The sequence below is a fragment of the Hermetia illucens genome, chromosome 2 (genome assembly GCF_905115235.1).
Source record: "Hermetia illucens chromosome 2, iHerIll2.2.curated.20191125, whole genome shotgun sequence".
Lineage (NCBI taxonomy): Eukaryota > Metazoa > Arthropoda > Insecta > Diptera > Stratiomyidae > Hermetia > Hermetia illucens.
In genome coordinates, this window is record NC_051850.1 from 160,648,728 (window position 1) to 160,669,604 (window position 20,877).

The window sequence follows — 20,877 nt, forward strand, 5'->3', positions numbered from 1 at the left end:
TAACGAAGAAATCTTTGGACTAATGTTTGTTTCATTGCACTTAATACTGAACAATGACGGTCAGTGCAGAGATAAGCTTTTCTGCCTCTGTGTCACCTAAAAAACAAAAATCTTATAAAAAACAATCTTATCAAGATTTGATAAGCTGAGTCCATTCTAGGATTCAACACTTCAAAATTCGTAAGAGTCAATCAACACCTGGACTACATATTATGCACATACAAGTGTAGCGATAACTTCCATTGAAGGAAAGTTGAACAGAATTATTGGAAGCCACACGTTCAACACCATTCATTCAACTTACAGTTCGTTGAATAAATATTGAGCCGCTTCTCAGCTAGTGTTCCACTGGCTGCTTCTTACATGAAATTCAAGTTCCAATTCTCTCCAACGTGGTGTATATTTTAGTTTTGCGCAGCACATCAGATATGAAAGCTTCAAGATATTTGTTTAAATAATAACTGTGAACACGAGCGAATGGCAAATTCTATTTCATTAAAGTCTTCTGCTGAGTCCATCAGTTAACTCTTAACCGTGGTACGGATTGCACGCGGGCTTTCCCAGCTAAATTCGTGACAGTCCGGGAAATACCTGGCTCAGTTTACTTGGAGCAAAGTGCAATCTTTCTGTTAATTTATTATCGTTGGAGTATCTTTATAGCCTCCGCTAATAAACCGGTTTTTAACAATAAGAAAATTCACGGATCGGTGCAAGTGGTGTTAGGTGTTTTTTGGCTGCAAATTAATAGTTCAGTGAAGAATCACAGGTGAAACAAGTGATTGGTACTGAGAGCAAGGTTTTTGCAGAATGGTGATGAGATAAAAGATTGATGCTGGCGAGGGTGCCCGGATATTGAATTGTGTTTTAATGACTATGTGTAAGTTTTTTGGTTCTAAGATTTAATTTGTAATGGACTGTTGGTGATTTAGATGTTCTTTAATGTTATTCGCCTGAAGTCAGTTAGAAACTGCTACTTTAATTTGAAACCCGGAAAAACACCCGTTCTGGGGACATCATACTTATCTGCTAGTTCTACACCCAACGAAGATAAATAGCGGCTATCATCAATAATTTACATATAAACACGTCTTACAATCACTCTTTCGAGCCAATTCCTTAATAGACATTTACCTTATCTTAAAACGTCGATAAGATATGAAAGACGCAGCTATGTGTATAGTACACAAGATAAGCTCTTGAGCGACTTTTTACTATGTTTACGGAATCTAGAGATGTTTACGATTATTCCGAGTCCAAAGCTGTTTCCTTTTGCATTCTAACTCTCCAGGTTACCATTGAGTTCTAGCGATTTCGATAATCAAGTTCGAAGTTAGGAGCAAAAACTGCACATTTTGCAGATTACAGATTTAAATTTATGAGAATTTGGTCAATTAGGAACTGCATACGATGGTTGCGGTTTCTGTGCTGAAGACCATTTCAAAAAAATTCATTCCATAGTTTATGGCCATTGAAGTTATGGTAACATAACAATTTGTGGAAACCGGAAGCTAAACCCTTCAGGTATGAAAAGTTTTTCTTAGGTTTTCGTCTGCTGCATTTGATGATGTCACTAAAAATTGAACTGCCCACCGTTTTCCGAGGGAATAGCCCACTTGCATTATTACCTGCATTCACGATGAGAAGAGAGTTACACTGCTTTATTGTTTAGGATAGTGAGGGATCCACTTTATTTTCCTAATTATTCTTATAATCCATTTCTATTACTGGGTAACTTATATTAGGTTGGGGAAAAAGTAATGTCGTATTTTGTCAATAGATGGTGACACTTAAACATATCTTATGTTGTACGTATCGCATCAGGTCATACTATATCGAGATTTCAAGACGACAATCTGGGCTACAGGTGTCTCTTTGACAGTTTTATGATCGTACGTTTCAGTCTCAAGTTATAGCGCGTCAAAGATGGAGTCCACCAAGGAAGAAATTCATCATATTTTACATTTTTACTACCTGAGAGAGAAAAATGCAACTAAGGCGGCCAAAAAAATTTGTGAAGTTTATGGGTCCGATACTGTAACGATTCGCACAGCACAGCGTTGGTTCGATCGATTTCGTTCTGATGTAGTGGATGTCGAAGATACAATCCGTACTGGTAGGTCAATCGTCGAAATCATCCAAGTAGACCGGCATGTGAGCATTCGCTCGATTCGCCAGGAACTGGGAAAGGACCATAAAACTGTTTGGAACCATTTGCAGAAGGTTGGATTCCAAAAAAGTTGCATGTTTGGGTGCCACACGAGTTGACGCAAAAAAATCTCTTGGACCAAATCAACGCCTGCGTTGCACTGCTGAAGCGGAACGAATTCGACCCATTTTTGAAGCGGATGGTGACTGGTGATGAAGTGATCACGTACGAAAATCTCAAGTGAAAAAGATCGTGGTCGAAGTGCGGCGAGCCGGCCTAAACCATCGCCAAGCCCGGATTGACGACCAAAAAGGTTTTGCTGTGTGTTTAGTGAGGAAAAAATTAAGGTGGTGCTTTTCCAAATAAAGAACATGATCCATAGTATAGTCCCAAAAAGAACTATCAACAGGTAAATAACTGGACAACCACACCAGAACGTCGGTTTACCCGATAAAAGGATTATATAATCTCCAAAGTTAAGCGCTTTGAATATGGTAGTACTTGAATGGGAGACCTCTTACGAATATGGTGTCCACTTGGCGCGCATTTTATTCCTATTTTTCAATCTAACTCAACTATCAGGTGAATTCAAATTCTCAGTACATGATTCTGTCCAATGTATGTTATGAAGGAAAACCGCAGACTTTTCATTGACAATGCGATTAACGAGGTAACCGAGCAAGTGCACATGAAGTTCTAATAAAAAATGCATAGCTTTTATAAACGAGTATGCAAAATATTGAAATTACTTTTCCAAACGATTAATTCTTAATGGATTTGCCAGAAAGGGTTCATCACTTGCACCTTTCACTCATACCCCCCACTGAACTCCTTGTTTTCTGTGGAGTTGATTGTGGAATCATTTATGTAAATTAAAGAATGATTGATGCAATTTTCCAACTCGATGATTATAAATTAAACCATGAAGCAGATTTACATTTCTCTCTACTCCAAGTACAACTGTAAAATAAAGCAATCTACTAATGGTTAGAAAAAATTAGCATTGATCTTATCTTTTTCGCGTAAATACCAACTCTAACGCCACTGTGTATACAGCTGTAGACAGGTTTTCTTTCAATATACAAATTTCCATAACTTGTAGTTTCCTGAAAGTATTATCGTGTACACTGAGATTATCTAAGCGGTGTACTCTCCAGGAGTTGATTTGCAATTGCGCCTAATCGCGAAACTAATTCTGTATAAAATAAAAAAAAAATCGATAACTGCAATCAATTCTGCGCATTATGGATTAATTAGCAAAAAGTGGCGGTAATTTTTAATTTCCCCTAGTAACAGGAATTTGCCATCTGTGGTTCAGGTTTCTTACTTCAACTGAACTTGATAAGTGCCACTTACCTTTAGCCGTCGTACCTTAACGTCTCCTGTTCATTTCTTTGCAGAGCACAGCAGTCACCTATTCTCTGTATTGCTGTTTTTCCGAATTAATTTTTCGATGAGACTGTGATTCGCTCTCTTTATTGCTATTCGCAATATTGTGCAATGAATAAGCCTAAAACAGCGGGAAAACACAAAGCCAAACAGCGTATGTGTGTGACACAACCGGGATTCGAACTCAGGGCACAAAGTTGGTTGGTATTTTGGCATAGACAATTCTCCTAAATGGTCTCAATTCTCAAGCGGGTGTTGCTGGTAGTATACTAATTATCCAAAACCTACTTATATGGTATAGAGGACGTTACGTCAACTACACACAGGCCTCATAAGCGTTCTCTTAACGCTTCTCTCTTCTAATTTTCAGAACATGTTTTGGCTCTGTCCCACCTCAAAGCATGGCCAGCAATAGTAAGGCTGGTTTTGGTAAATGCTATATATATCTGAGGTACAAATTGCCATTTCCGGTTCAGAAAAAATAGCACAGAACAGCAGAATTACAACTAATGTATGAGTATTTGGCAACAATGTTTTTCATGTAAAAAACTGTTTTTTGAAACAGCATTTTTTATGAATAAATATGAACATTACAATTTAAAAGATACTTAACCTAGCAGGAACCTTAGCAGCTAGTTTAATCAAGGTTGAGTGTAGATAAATGGGTACCTGAACGAAAGTTAACAAAAAGGTCCACTCATTATTGTCGAGACCTCTAAAATAGGGAGAAACACCAGGATAGGGATAAGGATGGGAAAGAAATCAGGTTGGGAAAGTGCGTTATGAGCGGTGTGAGTCGCTTTGTTTGTGTGGAAAACATATTAGGCGTTGGAATTGTTACGTGCACAACAATTATGGCCCCACGTTGGGCGCTAATTCAGTTACGATGAGAGTTAGGCGTTGCATCACTTTGGTACCAACACGGTCACCAAGGCCGTCAAGCCGGAATACTAACAGTTCGGCGAGATGAGGGCCGGGGTTTTTCGATCTCAAATAGCATGTCCCTGTCAGGAAATAGAGATTTCATCACGTACTTTGACTTAATAGTCAAAAAAATAAACCCGCTCTTCGCCAACGGATGAATCAAACTTGGCAACCGTTGAGCTTCTTTTCGAAACAACTGAACCCAGCTCAACCTAACTAAAGCCCTTTCGATCGTGAGCTACTCGCCGCGTACCTTTCCATGAAAGACTTTCGTTTCTTCCTTGAGGGTAGCCCGTTTACAGTGTTCACGGACCATGAGCCCCTTACTTTCGCGCTTAAACAAAAGTCCGACAAAGCGTCTCCTCGCCAACTTTGTCAACTAAGCTTCATCAGCCAGTTAACTTCCGACATCCAACACATGCCTGGAGAAGTCAACGTCGTTGCAGACCTTTGTCTCGAATCTGGGAGGTTACAGTCCTCGCATAAAGATAGCACAGAGCTTCAAAGCAAGTTCAAGGAGTTTCCTATTTTCGGTTCAACTCCTATTTACTTTGTAAGACCTCAGATAAGGGACCTAGGCGATTCATTTCGGCCAATTTTCGCAAGGAAATTGTTAATGCAGTATACGACCTTGCGCACCCAGGCATCAGGACGACGAACCGATTAGTCACTGGAAAATAATTTTGGCCGTTCATGAAAAAGGAAGCCGGCATATTCCCTAGATCGACCAAGCGCTTCCACACCAATCTAGACATCATTGGCCCATTACGAGACTCGCACGGATACAAGTATTGCCTCGAAATCATCGACAGGCTTACCCGGTGGCTTGAAGCAATACCTCTGGCTGACAGTGCGACACAATTATGTGGTGAGGCCCTGTGTCGAGAATGAATCCCGCGCTTTGGGGTACCAGTCATAATCATCATGGACCAGGGAATGCAGTTTGAGTCTACTCTTTTCTCGAAGTTAGACAAGCTCCTTAGTTTCGAATGTCACAGGACTACTGCATACCATCTGCAGTCTGATAGGATGCTGAAACGTTGGCACCGGACACTAAAGGCCGCCTTAATGGCTCACGACGATCCATTATAGTCAAAGTCCTTGTTTTCGTCCTCCTTGGCCTCCACACAGCTCACCCAGAGGATTTTACGGCCAGCATGCTGCGCCTGCTCAAGGACGCGGTTTCAAAACTACGGCTGACTCCACCTTCACAACACACGACGTCGGAGGTCGACACCCCCAGGGACCTCGAGACAAGCTTGCAAGTCCTCATTAGAGGGGATGCTCCTCGGAAACCGCCGCACCCACCATACGAGGGCCCCTTTAAAGTCTTGGAACGACGGGAGTAGTGCTTCACGCTCGACGTTCGGCGCGGGTCGAAGTGGGTCTCCTTTTCGAGGCTCAAGGTGGGTCTCCTTTTCGAGGCTCAAGGTCTTCACTTAACCAGGGGATGTTCTGAAAAGGCACATGCGAAGCGTCAGCTAGCCCAGTATCTCCATTGGCGGGAACATGTCTCGGGTTCCTCCGCTGAACCCGCGCGATTTCAGCTGGGGACGGAGTGTACGCCGCCGCGGCACTGCACTGTTGCTGCCGCGGCTGGCGGCTTGGCACGAGGCCGGCGTGCAACCTTTGCTTATTCTCGTACGCATCGCCGACGCATCTAGACGCGATTCTTTTAAAATAAAAACAGGAAATTCATCTCTCACTAACGGTTTCAGGATAAAGAAGGATTCAGAGTTTTCTTTGCTGCTGAATGTAGAAAAGTGGTTCCCTGCTATCTAAACTTGAATTCGCTGACGAACAGATAGAACATGGGAAGATAATCCAACTCCTGAAATAACGGCCAACCATGTCCGGGCATCGCTGATCCCTTAAGGGGGCGTAACGTGCCGAAATGGTTAGATATTGTCTTCTATTTGTAGTCAAGCTCCCGAAATATATATCTACACTGTAAAACTCCTCGTTCCTTCCTCTTTTTTCTCTGCCAAGAACAAAATTCCCCAGCCATGTAGAGCGGCAAAGCAGAGCAGGGCAAAAGAAACGATAAATTTCCCTTCCGTGATCGAAGCTTGACGACTCAAATTTGAAGATCCAAACCTCATCGGCGGCCAGGAACCCGTGTAGAGAACTACTCTACATTTACTGTCGAAAAGACGTTTATCAGTTTTGTAGGAAAGGAGACTTTGTGGGAATCGGTTCGAGCGGGAGAGTTTTTAATTGCATGTAGCAGAAAATCTTGACTTTTGCTGGGGTGGGTGGAGTGGATAATGGGGTATAATAATCTGAAGGCGTCGTTTGCACGGTTTAAAAAGTTATTAAAATGAGGAATAGAATTGAGTTTATAGTGACGCCGATGTAGAGATACTGTGAGGAAGGGTGATATATGGATTTTTAAAGATGGGATTTTGATATCGGAACCCATTTTCGGAGTTATCTTCATATTTCCCTTCAGGACGATTTTTTGGCATTTCTGCGGGTTGAGAACTAGTTTCCACTTAGTGAAATCGGTAGAGGTCGTCGGCATATTGGAGGATCTTAATAGGATTGGGTGTGGAAGTAGGTATCGGGATATCCGCGGTAAAAAACGCGAAAAGGATTGCGGACAGGACTGACCCTTGTGGGGTTCCAGCTGGATTGGTGTACGGGGATGACAGTTGCTGCTGAACCTTTACTTGGAATTACCCCCCATCATGAAAGCTAAATATTAGTTTACAGAGGTACGGATTGAAATATAATATACTATTTAACTTATAAACAACAACAATACGATGTCATAGGGACTCAAAAGCATTCCTTACATCATGAAGACCGACTATTGTAGGTGTCTCGCGGCTAATTCCGAGCAAGACGTCGATTTCTAGGACAAGAAGGGCATGTTCAACCGAATGACCTAATCGGTTGGCGAGCTGGATAGAGTTGTTTCTATCGCAGAGTTCATCTTGCATTAACTGGATGGTTAGCTCGAACGTTTTGGCGTGAGTTGAAAGGATAGACGCTGCCTCACCTCTGCCCTGGGAGCACCGTGACCGAAGTGGCTCGCAGATGTTAAGTGCTCCTTTATATAATTCGCAGAACAAAACATCACTATGAATTATATTGAGCGCAAATCCGCCAATTCTATTGACCAAAGCTTGACCAGAGCTGAAAATATTTTTTTGAGTCGATGAACTCGTTGCTGCTTCATCTCTCTTTGGCATTTGATTCTGGGCAGAGATGAGTAAGGTATTCTCAATTCGGCTGTTTTCTTAATAATGGGCTTGCATTCTTTAATGGTTTTGTGATGATTGGAAGATGCTCTTTTCCTTGTGCCCATTTGCTCGGTGGGGGTCAGTAGTCGCCTAATTTCTTCTCGGGTGCCGGCTTTTCTTCTTGTGATGTATATTTGATTCCTGCCCCTCTTAGGGGAAAGTCTCTTACGTGTCAGGCCACTAGTCCAACGCATCATCTTCGTTTCCATTACCGCAAGACCCGATAATGGAGACGATATATGTTTTGCTGGACTTTGATATTTTATATAGGCAGTGCAAGATTTTTTGTTCACATTTAAGGGCTGGGTAGTTTCTGACAATGGGTCCTCGATTTATATCTGCCCTTTTTCATCCCCTACTAATTTTTTTTATCATATCACCTCACACCTCACAAACCTCTCATATCTACATTTGATGGAAAAAATGCTATTATATTACATGCATGAGTAGTCCCCTTAGACTGAATGTAAAAGGATGTCATCGCAGCGTGCAGAGAGTTCATTTCACACCAAGTTTAACTTCAATGGATATAACGTTTAAATATAAATCGCGTAATGCAAACAATAAGTTTTAAACCCATTTGATTTTGGGCAAACCACAAAAACTACAAATTAGAATTAAATTAAACTTGGCAAAAAAATTTGTTTAGTGAAGATAAGTGAAAGTAATAACATATATACATACCATTCTAAAAGAACTAAAAAATTAAAATGGAAAGAATATATTCTACATATATTCCGCCGGAACTTTTTATGCCGCTTCCAGCATTAACCGACGATCGTTTTCCATATTTCCGACCCCTATTGTACTGTACTCATTCCGTGCAAATAATTGCCATTTTTAAAAGTTCTAATTCATTATTTATCTTATCTTAGCACACAACTAAATTTCTGAATGTTTAAAACCACAAATTAGCTTATTAAGTTGTCTCTCTGGACATGCGATATGTAAATCCATACAATACCAAATTTATATTAACTTACGCGCTGATATTTTCCACATATGTATGTTTATACACTTAACCATGGTTTTATTTTTCTGCTTGCTTTTGGCGGTGGATTAACTTAAAATTAGCCAATAGTACTATATATACACATGATTTTATCAATTTTATGTATTTCCTCAAAATTAAAATGAATTAAAATGGGCAAACGATAGCGATGAATAATTACAAAATAAGCCGTTCCCATATAATATTAATATCACTGATCCATTGGGTGTGATATTAAACAGAAATTAAGATTTGTTTTCGAAATACCAAATGGAGGAAGTTGATGTGAAAATAAGCCTCCCCGAATCGTAAAAAAATGAACTTTAGAGGCGTTGTAGAAATGAAGCCTATATTTCACCCTGTGGGATCGCTGATTTCTGTATAGTTTCTAATTAAATTTAGAACTGTTGATCTACATTTTTACAAATGATAACTAATGTTATTTGCATCCCCTGGGGATTTTAAAAAGAATATACATTGCGTGAATAAGCAAAAAATAAGCTATCTTCAGCAGAACTGAAACAAAGGAGCGAGAATGTATCTTGGAAAACTTAGCCAACAATAAAGTTATTTAAAGCGAATTCATTCATAAAAAGATTCCCTTGCTCCACTTTTCAGTAATTGGAAAAAATTGTAACTGCTCATAAAATTGTCCACGAAACATATGTCATCGAGAATTTTCTTTGTTTAAATAGGTCCCAGACTCATAATGCGTTTCTTGCCAAGGATGGCTACAAAAATAACATGAGGTAAAATGTGGTGTTGAGTACCACAAGTTCCAAACCCATGCATACTTGAAATGCTCACAAAATATAATATGCGATGCAATCACTTGCTATGATTTACTTGAGGGAAAGCATTCAACTTTCTGGATGGCTACTCATGGGAAACATCAGAAAATAAACTTCATGAGAACTTAATATCCATACAGCTAGTATGCAATCCATTCATTATGTTAAATAGTGACATAATGTGGATACCGTATCTATTTCTATAAACTAATGATTCGTTGATTGGATCATCATAAACCGCCCACTTAATCTGGGATAATAAATGACACTTCGTCACTCAAATAAAACTGTGGATACCTTCAAAAAATCTTGTGTGATGCACAACCATTAGATTGTCACGTCACGAATTTTTAAAATATATTTCTCAAAAGTAAACAACATTTTTATTTATAGTAAATAGTGTTTGATAAGAAGCTCGTCTGGTCTTGAAAATGAGGAGGAAAATTGGGGGAGGTAGAAGCAGTTTATCTAGTCAGCATAAATTTAGTCCAAACAGTCTAGAATCTTGGATTGTTTTAAATTCCGGAACACATTTTCAGTGAGAAATATATTGAAAACGTGCGCTAGAAGAGATCATCAATCATCAGCTAATTAGTTGTTTTTTTTTTGTTAAATAGATCCAAATGATAAATACGAGTTTTTAGTATTTTATGACTTTCTAATTTGTCTTAATTTTTATACTTTTTAAGGTTTTGTTTGCAAAACAAACCCGTAGTAAATTCGGTTCAATGTCTGTCTGTCTCTCCGTCTGTCTGTCTTTTTCTTTTTATACGTTGGAAGCTAGAAAGGTTCAAAACTTACCGCTGCCTCCTGCCATACGGTTATGTGAGACTTTTACTCACTAAAACCACCTCGTTCTCCTTTGCTTACCCCGTGGGACTGCCATTTCGATATTACATCGCGGAGTAGGATCAGTTATGAACTGCGGCTTCTGTCGTTATTCGCAACTTTCCTCGGAAGCTCCTCCTTCCTCAGCAGGCTGTGGATCGCCTTCATCGATTTTTCCACCGCCCTCCAAGACGTTTCAGAGGCTAGCGTGTGGTCTACGATTTTCTCGGGTGTCAACCGTGCCTTGGCGTCAATTTCCGCCTCCGCTCTGTGTGCAGCGAACCGCGGGCAGTTAAAAACAACATGCTCCACATCTTCTGGAATCATCACCCATCTCGGGCAATATGGGGAGTCGTCACGCCCGAAGCGATAAAGGTATGCACGGTACCTTCCGTGTCCGCTTAGGAATTGAGTTACGTGGTAACTAACCACACCGTGCCTTCGTTTGATCCATTTAAAGACATCTGGAATAATCCTCTCTGTCCAGCGTCCTTTAGGTGAATCATCTCATCTTTTTTGCAATTCCAAAATAGATTCACTTCGTGCCAATTGCGTCGACCCTCGTTCGCGAGGATGTCGATGGAGATCATGCTTGCTATCACACAAGCTGCTTCATCTGAAGTTGTACGACAAGCGCATGACGTTCGCAATTCACTCAATCGGCATGGGGCTGCCATTTTTCTTCTAGTTGCTTCCACCTTCAAAGACGATGCCCAGACTGGAGCTACATGAAGCAAGATAGACCTAACAACTCTCGAGATCAGGAGCCGACGGCTTTGCCTGGGACCACCTACATATATTTGGTAACATTCTTGCCAACAATGTAACCACTCCGGAAGCCTTGGCTGCTAAATTTTCAAGATGGGACTTGAATTTCAGTCTTTGGTAAACCATGGCTTCTAGGTATTTAAGCGTTGGCTGCGACTGTATGGTGTGTTCACCAATCCTGATCTTTATCGACGGTAATCTAGACTACCTCGAGTGCCAGACCAGCTTCTTCTACCCAAGACCTGATTTGTGAGTTCCTTTGAACCCTACGATCCCTCACATGTTATTATACGAAATTCACATGTCTATACGAGTGCGTGGGTCCGCACCGGATATTAAAAACAACCGTACAAACATAGGCAGTTGCGTAAACCTAACGAGTTAAACCAAAACGCTAGCTAAAACCTGAAAAAAACCACGGCCCTACCACGCGTGTGGAGCCGTAAATCTCCGGAACTGAGTGCCATGATCGAAAGGGAAGATCCACGACGGATTACAGCCTCGATCCCTGTTTCTTCTATCTCAGATATTTATTGAGATGCGGCCTCTGAGGTTCCCTTCCTTCCTTGACATCCTCAGGCCATTATTTGAAGGATGTACCTAGATTTGGTAGTTGGAGTTTTGCAGGATCAAGGAGGAGGAGAGAGGGCAAGCAGTCAAATTGAAGAGATTAATTCAAATCCATCATACAAAATGTGTTCCTGAAGAATCCAACAACGAACGGGACGTTAGATATATTACACATGATAAAAAAATAGATTCCAGAAACCACAACAATAAAAGAAAATCAACCAATTCTTTAAACGAGGATAATAATAACAATCCGAAAACATATAAGAATCAATAAGATAAATAAATTTTAAAAGCATTCTAATAAAATGTAAGAAAGATAATAATACAAGCAACTAGAGGCCAAAGAAACCTCTTTAGTTGCTATATCGATTATACCAAGGCTTTTGTATCGCATTGATCCGAAACTAATAACGTTTTTGGCGACAGTCATAGAAGGTTGGCATACCACCTTATCGGTGCGCACATATGAGGGTACTAATACCTCAGACCCCATCCGTATATGGAGGGCCATCTTCCAGAGGGATTCATTGAGTCCCCTTTGGTTTTGCATGGCACTGAATGATGCTAGTGGGCATGGTTTTGCAATTAAATATGGCCTACGTGCTAAGTGAAAACTAACTCACTTGATGTACTTAGATGATATCAAGCTATATGCTGGTACTAACGACCACCTTAGAAGTCTGTTGCAAATAGTGGACATGTTCAGTCGCAATATTCGGAGTTTGGATTCGACAAGCGTCGAATCCAAGCCATCCACACAGGTCATCACAAACCGCATGCCAGACATAGCTTTCTTTGGTGACTTCCACATCGAAGCTATGACCGAGACAGACTTCTACAAGCACTTAGGAATTCTGCAAAGAACCCATGCTTGAGTTAGTGACCTGAAGGATGCTCTGCTGTCCGAATTCCTGCGACGTGTGAAGCTGGTGCTGAAATCCCATCTCTCGGGGAAGAATAAGATAACATCATTGAACGTATTCACTATCCTTGCACTGGCTTATGCATTCAGAATATTTCCGTGGACGAAGACCAATCTGAAAAACGTCCAGGGAGTAGACTGACACTATTAGTCTCATTAGGATTTATTTTAAGTCTGACTCTGTTTGCCACCCTCTCCATTTCGCCCAGATGCACGACTCAATATGAGAGCTAGGAGATGTTGTAAACCTGGTCGGTGTGTTTAAAGAAAGATCACAACGTCCAATAAACCTCTCCAAGTCGGAATCATAACGATTGTCCCATTCTTCCATTCACTGGTAAGCACCTCAAATTCCCAGGATTTACGAATATGTGGAAGCAGTGACTCTTTAGATACTGCAGGAGTTGCAAAGAACAACAAGGAGGAGATTCCCCGGGTCCAGAAGAATGAAAAAAGTAATAATGTAGGTCCAATATAATTTTCACCTCAGACCCTTATAATTTTGACCCCGGGCCCGGATTTTCTTTCTACGACCCTGCTAACGACTTTATAATTTCTTAACAAAAGCTGAGCTTAGAGGGTTTTTAGTAAAATTCTGTCAGAAAAATAAAGATTCAAACCGCTTTCTTTCGACGACTACTTGTCGCCTTTCTCAGTGTTTGGGTTCCAAATCCAAAGCTGTTCTATTTATACTGACTCTGCTGGGTAGCGAAGGGGGTGGGGGGTAATTAACTCATCATATACTCTTTTCTCCCGATTACTCATCTCTTCGTCAGAATGGATGTTAGAACTCCTATAATTGTGTCCACGGGTGCACTTTCTGATAAGTTTGAAGAGAAAGGAGTTACCGTGGTCTTGATTCTCATTGAGAAGTTCATCTTTTGGTGTCCGTTGCACCCTTTTTTCGGCCAGCTCTACTTACTTCAAGTTCGCTCCAAAAGTTGTTTCCACGTTCCTTTTCGTTAATCCGTGCTTGGCTATTTGATCGATTGGATTCTCGGTCGATCCTAGAAGCGTTTAGAGCTGATTGTTCCTGCTGTTAAAAACTGCATCCAAACCATGTTTCCCCAGTTTTCGTTTGAATGAACGGGATGAGATGCCAGCCGCGTCTCTGGCAAGACCATTGAAAAGCTGCCAACTACTTACAATTTCTTCGGTGATTCTTACTGTAACCTAATCGTTGTTCTTTGTGCCAACTTCTACTTCTTTTATCTTAATTTAGGCAATTCAGTAGAATCCCGATAATTTGTATCGTCAAGGGACTGACGGTTTAGTACGAATTATTGGGATTGCCAATTATTGTCAGTACAAAATAAGGAAAATTAACTCTGGGGACCATCATTTGTAATGGTGTAGGCTATGTTTCGCTTCTTTCATTTTATCACAGTGATCGAGTTCTCAGCTCTTTACGTTCATCGATCCACTCTCTGGTTTTCGTAGTCAACAAGGTGACCGATAATTTCGCCAAGACTAGTGATGTTGAACATTTTCGGGTAGGTTGTTGAGAGTTGAAGCCGTTTGTGCAACAAGAAAGTATTTCTACTTCTGGACGACAAACGAGGAATGGCAAAAGGGATCCGATTGGATTTGTGGGACCGAGGCTCTATGTCCCAGCAATCAAACGCAATCGGGGCATGCAATGGCGATTGTGTCTTCAAGGGTTTAAAAATTTTTGAAGCCGATCCCGATTCATCACAAATGAAATCATATTTTCTTCCCCATCTTCGGATGACAATGTTATAGCACTAAGCTTTCGCAAAGGAAGAGGGTCGTAGAGGGGTTTGTATCGAAGGCATGCCTGATATCAATCAACTCAGTTGCGAATGAGTACCTGACTCAAATCAGCGTAATTTTCTCGGGTGAACGACCCCTATCGCAAAATGTTAGCAATATTGAGAGCGGGGTTGTAGGAATTTCACGTATTATAAGATTTCATTCAATTTTGAAAGCATCATACTCATCAATTTCGTAGCATCATCATAAACCACTTCATTCCAAAAATGAAATCCAGTTTAGTTCAATTAAGCGATTTTGTTCCAAAATATGTAGTTTTCAGACAAACTCTAGATTGGATTGCCTTCAAATTTAACCCGTTTCCGAGTTAACAACCTTTTTTGATGGCTGAGAATTCTTATGGAGATGCAATGTTATGTCAACATATAAAGGAGAAGCACCGAGAATGTAAATTTATATTGAGAGAGTTCTCAACGTACGTACCCCTTAGCCAACTTTTAAGTTTGAATATTTTAAGGTTTTCTGGAGGAGTGGTTTTCTTTTCTAAGTAAGTGTGCTATTTACTCGAAAATCGCCGAACTTATGTTTGAAATGACATGATTTTGCATCAAATCTAAGGATCGGGACCTTCCTTCCAAAACGAGGCTGTAAGTGAATATTTTTGGTATATTTTTTCTTTGAACCGGAAAAATTCCGTATATTGCTTGAGGTATACCTAAGTGAGGAGTGGATAACAGTGGATGAGCTATAAATATAAGTCCTCATTTTTAGAATGAATCTAGTCGTAAAATCTCTCGAAAAGTCGCAGAAATGTTCCTAGATGCAATCCGTATCTCAAAATGCATATCAATATCTGATTTTTCACTTTCGAGTTTGTGAAACAAAATCAAAAGCAACAAAAAAATGTATATATAATAGTTAGTCACTCGAAAGTAAATATGCGCACGGGCCATAAAAGTCGTTTCTGTTTCGTAATTCACAGATCATAGAAATATAATCTTTATCTATTGGGTGCGGCGAAAATATACGTATATATTTTTTAGCATATTTTTCCATTGTTATTTGCATCATGGAAGAATTTTTACGTCTTTTATGCATGGAAAATAACGCCTTGCAATCACATATTATCGAAGTCTTACTCTGAAATTCGTCATGATATCAAAAAGCATATTTATCGATATTGACAAAAGATCGGGTAACTGTGCTCGTCACGAAATATCTCCTTGAAGTGAAATTAGGCGTTGGGGGACATCTCTCTAACCGCTTCTATGAGAGACTGGGATGTATGGAGTCTTGTTCCATCTTACTGAAACCCCATTTGGGCCTTATGCAGGTGTCTTCTTTAAATTTTAGATCCATTCGATCTCCGTATCATGAGGATACATATACTGATCCGAGTTCACCATTGCAGTTTACCTATCTTACTCACAAGTTTTCCATAGCTTTGTGCTGCGACCATAATGGCGAGCATTGAAGGACCGGTGGAAAACTAACTACGCCCACAAATCGGAATCATTGTCTTTGAAAAATGTTTCGATTATGAAATCACAATGAGCCTAATTCCATTGTTTATTTGTTTCGGATATGATAACTACTGATGACACCCCACCTCGAACTATGTTCCTTCCTCAATCATCAAATATTTCTGATCCATTCCATTATTAACTATTATCCTACTGCGTTCTAGAGAAACGGACCTCCCTGTTCAATTTCCCGAATTGGACAAGCCGTGGTGTCACTAATGCCTCCTCGAAAGCTCCACTCTTTGTTATGCCAAAATGTTACCATCGGCAGCACTGGAGAGTCTATTGCTGAAAACTTGACCATACTTTCTTCAGTCGATCGTCCTAGAATCTCCGCAAGGGTTGGTGATCCCTGTAGCGATATTTAAGCTGAAAAATATTCAACTGTAATCAGATAGTTCTCCTTCCTGAAAGTCCCACTGTTGGTTAGTAGGGTGATATCGAAAATCTCCTCCCAAACGTTACAATTCTCCGAGCCGAGAAAGTGGAATGTTGGTGTACTGCCCCTGTTACACGCCGATAGATTTATGTCAATAGTACAATAAAACGGAGACTGTCCTCTTTCGTTGATCGTCAGGCTGTCCCAGAACGCAAACCCCGCATTGGTGTCACAGCTTTCGAACAGGGTGGTTTTTTCCGCCGCTATGATGCACATATATTGTGGTCCGGCTATGTAATCCGAGGAAATCTACCTATTTTTCCGCTCCCATCTACTGCAGTTTGACCATGGTTAGGCAGCTCAAACGCAGGTCCGGCCACAGAAAATCGTGCAGGCCCTTCCTGTAGAGGGTAAATCCTTTATGTCCATTCCGATTAGTTTCTCTTGTATTGTGGCCTTGTAGTATCCAAGAGGAACACTAGCAGACTAGCTGAAGCGTATTTCCAGTGCTACAAACTTATCTGCGCTATCTTCAACTTGATTTGTTTGCGTAGAGGGTTCGTCAGTCCCCGTCCGACGGTCGATTTTCATCTCCTCCAACAGCTCGTTGGAGGCAGTCGGTTGCATCCAATTCCTCGTCCAGTTTGGGAAAAGAACACTTTCACTTTTACATTCCTGACTCCAAACTACACTTTACAATCCGCCTTTTCCAGCGCCTCCAGACACTTTCCGTTTATACTGAACAGAAAAGTTTGACGTTCACCTGGGGTTCCTCCTCCTTCATCACCACGAGCTGAACGAGCTTCTCCGCAAGTAAAAAACTTCGATCTTTTTTGGTGTGATGGGAGGTTGTGATGTGAAGTAGAAATTTGAAAGAAGGCTAATAAGTAGTCCACTCAGATGACGATCGTTTTGATTCTGGTGTGAAATAGTGGGATATCGCCGCATAAATTTGGGTTTCCTATGGAAAAAGAGCTTTAAACACTGCTCATAATCGCCAACTCATTGTTTTTGGTCGATTATGAGCTGGGGGAAACCCATTTTGCACAGAGGTTTCGCTCGTTTTATGCACAAAGTTCCTTTGATAACATTAGGCCCTCTGCTACCCCGATCAACTTCACTTTGTGGTCATGCAAAATTATTTTATGGCCTTTTGTGTAAAACAAAACCTTATTAAAATCAGTTTACTGTCTGTTTTTCTCGCAGAAGGTTATTGCGATTGCCACAAAATATGGTGGGAAGGTGGGAACTGTGAACGCTCATGCATACAGTGATTTGCTTCTTTTTACGTCGAATTTAAGGGGAGGCGGGGGGAGCATACATGCAAAAAGACGGTGTAATTTTTTTTCACTAAATATAGTCATGTGGGGTACCATGAAAGTTCTCGAGTACTACTTTCCGAAGCCGATCTTGGTTTTGACACTTAGTGGGAAGGTGAGGAGTGCGGCGGGCCGAAGATGATCATCTCTTTAAAGGACCTATTTTCAGAAACCACCCAACCGAATCGAAAATTCGAAACACCCTCCATATCGACATCCTTTCAAATAAAACTAATAATAATGGGACAAATGCACACTCATATGTCTTTATATTAGAAATGCACAAAACCTTTCATACCTGAAGCGTCTAGCTTCCGGTTTCCCGACTTGTTTGATATTTTCGTCGGTAATAGCCTCTTTGGGGCGTCCACTGCAGGCATCGCCCTTGCTGCCTGTTTCGCCTCGGACGCACGTAGCTGTGATTCTTGGCGGCCATGACATGGAAAAACAATTTTTTTACGGCAAAAATTGTTTTTCGGTGTCAGTTCTAGATAGAACGAGCTCGAGGAGAGAAGGACTTCTCTCAACCAATTGATTAATAAAATAAAAATATATTTATTTTGAAATGATTTAAAAATAAATTTAAATACAATAAATAATAAATGTCAATTATACCTAAATAAAAATAGAGTTAAAATGTTCTGTCACAAATAGAACTGAAATTTATTGTTATCTTAAGAACAAAAACAAACATAAATATAAAAAAAAAAGAACGCCGCAAGAGACGGCCCAAGACCGTTCGCCTTCTTCTCTGCTCTTTTGCTTCTTTCTGTCTCGAACTCCACTCGTTTCACTATCGAGCATAGTCTCCCTGACCCGTTGAGCATGATATTCAGCACCACATCAACACTACTGGCTCCCCATTTTTCTCTAAGGTTTCGTCCATTACCCCCGCAGAAGCTGGCAGTTGCGCGAAAAGAGTTCGAAAAACTTTTTAAGTAGGGTATTTGCAGACCATCAGACAGTTGTTTATCTTCGCCACTTCACATGATCCCTAAATCCAATGGCGAATGAAGACCTTGTGGCGACTACAGACGTCTAAATGCTCATACGATTAAAGACCGATACCCCATCCCACTCATTCACGATTTTACACACTCTATCATAAACTGCTGTATTTTTTCGACCTTGGACTTAGTCAAGGTATACTATCAGATACCTGTAACTCCCGAAGGAATTCCGAAAACGGCAATATGCACACCTTTCAGACTCTTCGAATTCACTAGGGTAACTTTTAGACTGTGCAACGCTTTCAGAGATTCATCTACTCGTACTCTGTGCTGCGAAACCTCCACTTCTGTTTCGTATATTTGGATGATGTTCTGGTCATGTTTTCCTCTGAGTCTGAGCTGCTAGTACTCAACGTTGAAAAGTGCAAATTCTTACAATCACAGGTGAGATTCCTTTGCCACCTGATTATTCCTGAAGGCATTCAACTGAACCCAGTCAAGATGCAAGCAATTTTGGGCTTCCCGCTTCCAAAAGCTGTTAAGGATCTCAGAAGGTTCTTGGGCATGTTAAACTTTTATCGTCCTTGATCTCTGGATCTTTCTTTACTGACTCCCAGGTTCTTTCGCAAAGTAAAACTTATTTTTCGCCAATCTTAAAACCCATTCGATCAAGTAAAACTTACTCATGATCGTCACCTTCATGTTCATCGTCAAACGAATTTCCAATCATTTCTTCCCAACTCAGGTGAAAACTTTGGTATTTTACAACTGCATATTGTTGTGTAATTCCTCCCAACCACGATCAATCGCCTGCCTGCATCCAACAAGTTTATGAGGGTCATCGAAGGGTTGGCAGGGTCAATTTTCGCTTGCACTATTTGAAAATTAGTAAAAAATAAAATGTGGAATTGTAAAAATGAAATTGGGTTATTGAATTTAAGGGAAAGGGACCAGTTGTTAGATTGTAAAATTAATTATTTGAAATGTTAATTGTTTAAATGAGGGACGGGATGGCAATTATGATTTTGGGAGGGATAAATAGGGAAAGCTAAGGGGTGTAGAAAATAATGTGAGGATAGAGGGAATATTACACATTAGTAAGTGCATTCTTTGGTCAGACTAACCCCGGAAAAGCCGGATGAAATACCGCTGATGTGGGTAAGCCAAGGACACTACAATTTATTTGAAGACCAACAGTAACCTCGAAATACCCTTAAAATAGATGGTTTTTTACCATCAGTCAAGAGGAAGAATATTTTCGTTTATTTACAAACCAAGAAATACATAGTTATGCACATATACGTATATATGATGTTTTGCACAACTATAAATATGTGGAAGACATTCAAATCTTTATTAGATGAATACACCTTTTTAACAGGTTTAAAGTGATTGACATTCCTTAGAAATGAGATAACTTCAACAATAGATGAAATATCCAACCAAGATCTTCTATTGACAAATCAATTGTTTGAACGTTTACGACTTCGAGATATGTAGGTGGGAGTCATGTTCATCTCGTCAGGTTACGTACGCACAATTAGGAAAAAATTGTTTTCTCGTCAAGCATGACGTACGTAGTCATTTGCCTCCAGAATCACTAAACAATTTACTCACTGAATTAATTTCTTTGAAATTAAAGTGGGAACAAATCATCTAAGTCTCGCCAACACCCAACGTAACATTGATCGACAGCATAAATAGCATTGAAAAGGATAGAATCAAATCACGGAGCGAAATGCATTAATTACCACTTCATTGTATCCACACGCAATAAAATTTTCTTTCTTTGCACCACATTTCACAATCCGCTTCCAAAACAACAGGTGGGTCGTGTTTTCCACACCAGTCGCTCTCAGAGGACGGGGCTGAAAACCGCGGCGAAAGGACCAATTTCAAAGAAAGTACGATCTTACTGAAATCAAGCATCGAATCATCGCCCACAAATAGGTGTGTCTTAAAGCTCCTTCATAGATAAATTTGATACACTCAATTAATTAGCATTAGGAGATATGTATCTCGCTTAATTCTTGAAATTATTGTGGCTAGTTGTTCTGTTATGCTTGATTTTATCGTGGTCAACGTGTTGATGGCGGATTCAATGGGACGTTTGTTGCGTATTCTAAATATATCTTCAGAGCAAATGTTTTGAAAGCAGTTAAACTTGGCCACGTTGTGGAAATTTGCACATTCCCACCTGTCGGAATTTACTGAATAAAGTATCTTTCAGAGGTGCGGGCAAGTATACTCTTGGGGTAAATAGTTGGAATACTTAACCCAGTGTTTCTGAACCGGAAACATAGGCTCAAATGTATGAGGAAAAAGGAGGAGACTAAGCTGCTATTCGCGCCATACATTCGGATTATAGCTTGAATGTTTGTCTGATATCTAA

General features: G+C 40.4%; 1 protein-coding gene across 4 annotated transcripts in view; it reads left to right on the plus strand.

Moving 5' to 3' along the window:
* Positions 1–347: 347 nt before the first annotated feature.
* The window catches only part of LOC119647895 (G-protein coupled receptor Mth2-like), a 61,592-nt gene continuing 41,062 nt past the window's right edge, over positions 348–20,877 (plus strand). For 3 of the 4 annotated variants that reach the window (XR_005248962.1, XR_005248963.1, XM_038049200.1), the window contains exon 1: positions 348–877. The gene's annotated coding sequence lies outside the window, so the exon portion shown is untranslated. The remainder of the gene's footprint in view (positions 878–20,877) is intronic. The other variant, XM_038049198.1, reaches the window with a different exon arrangement.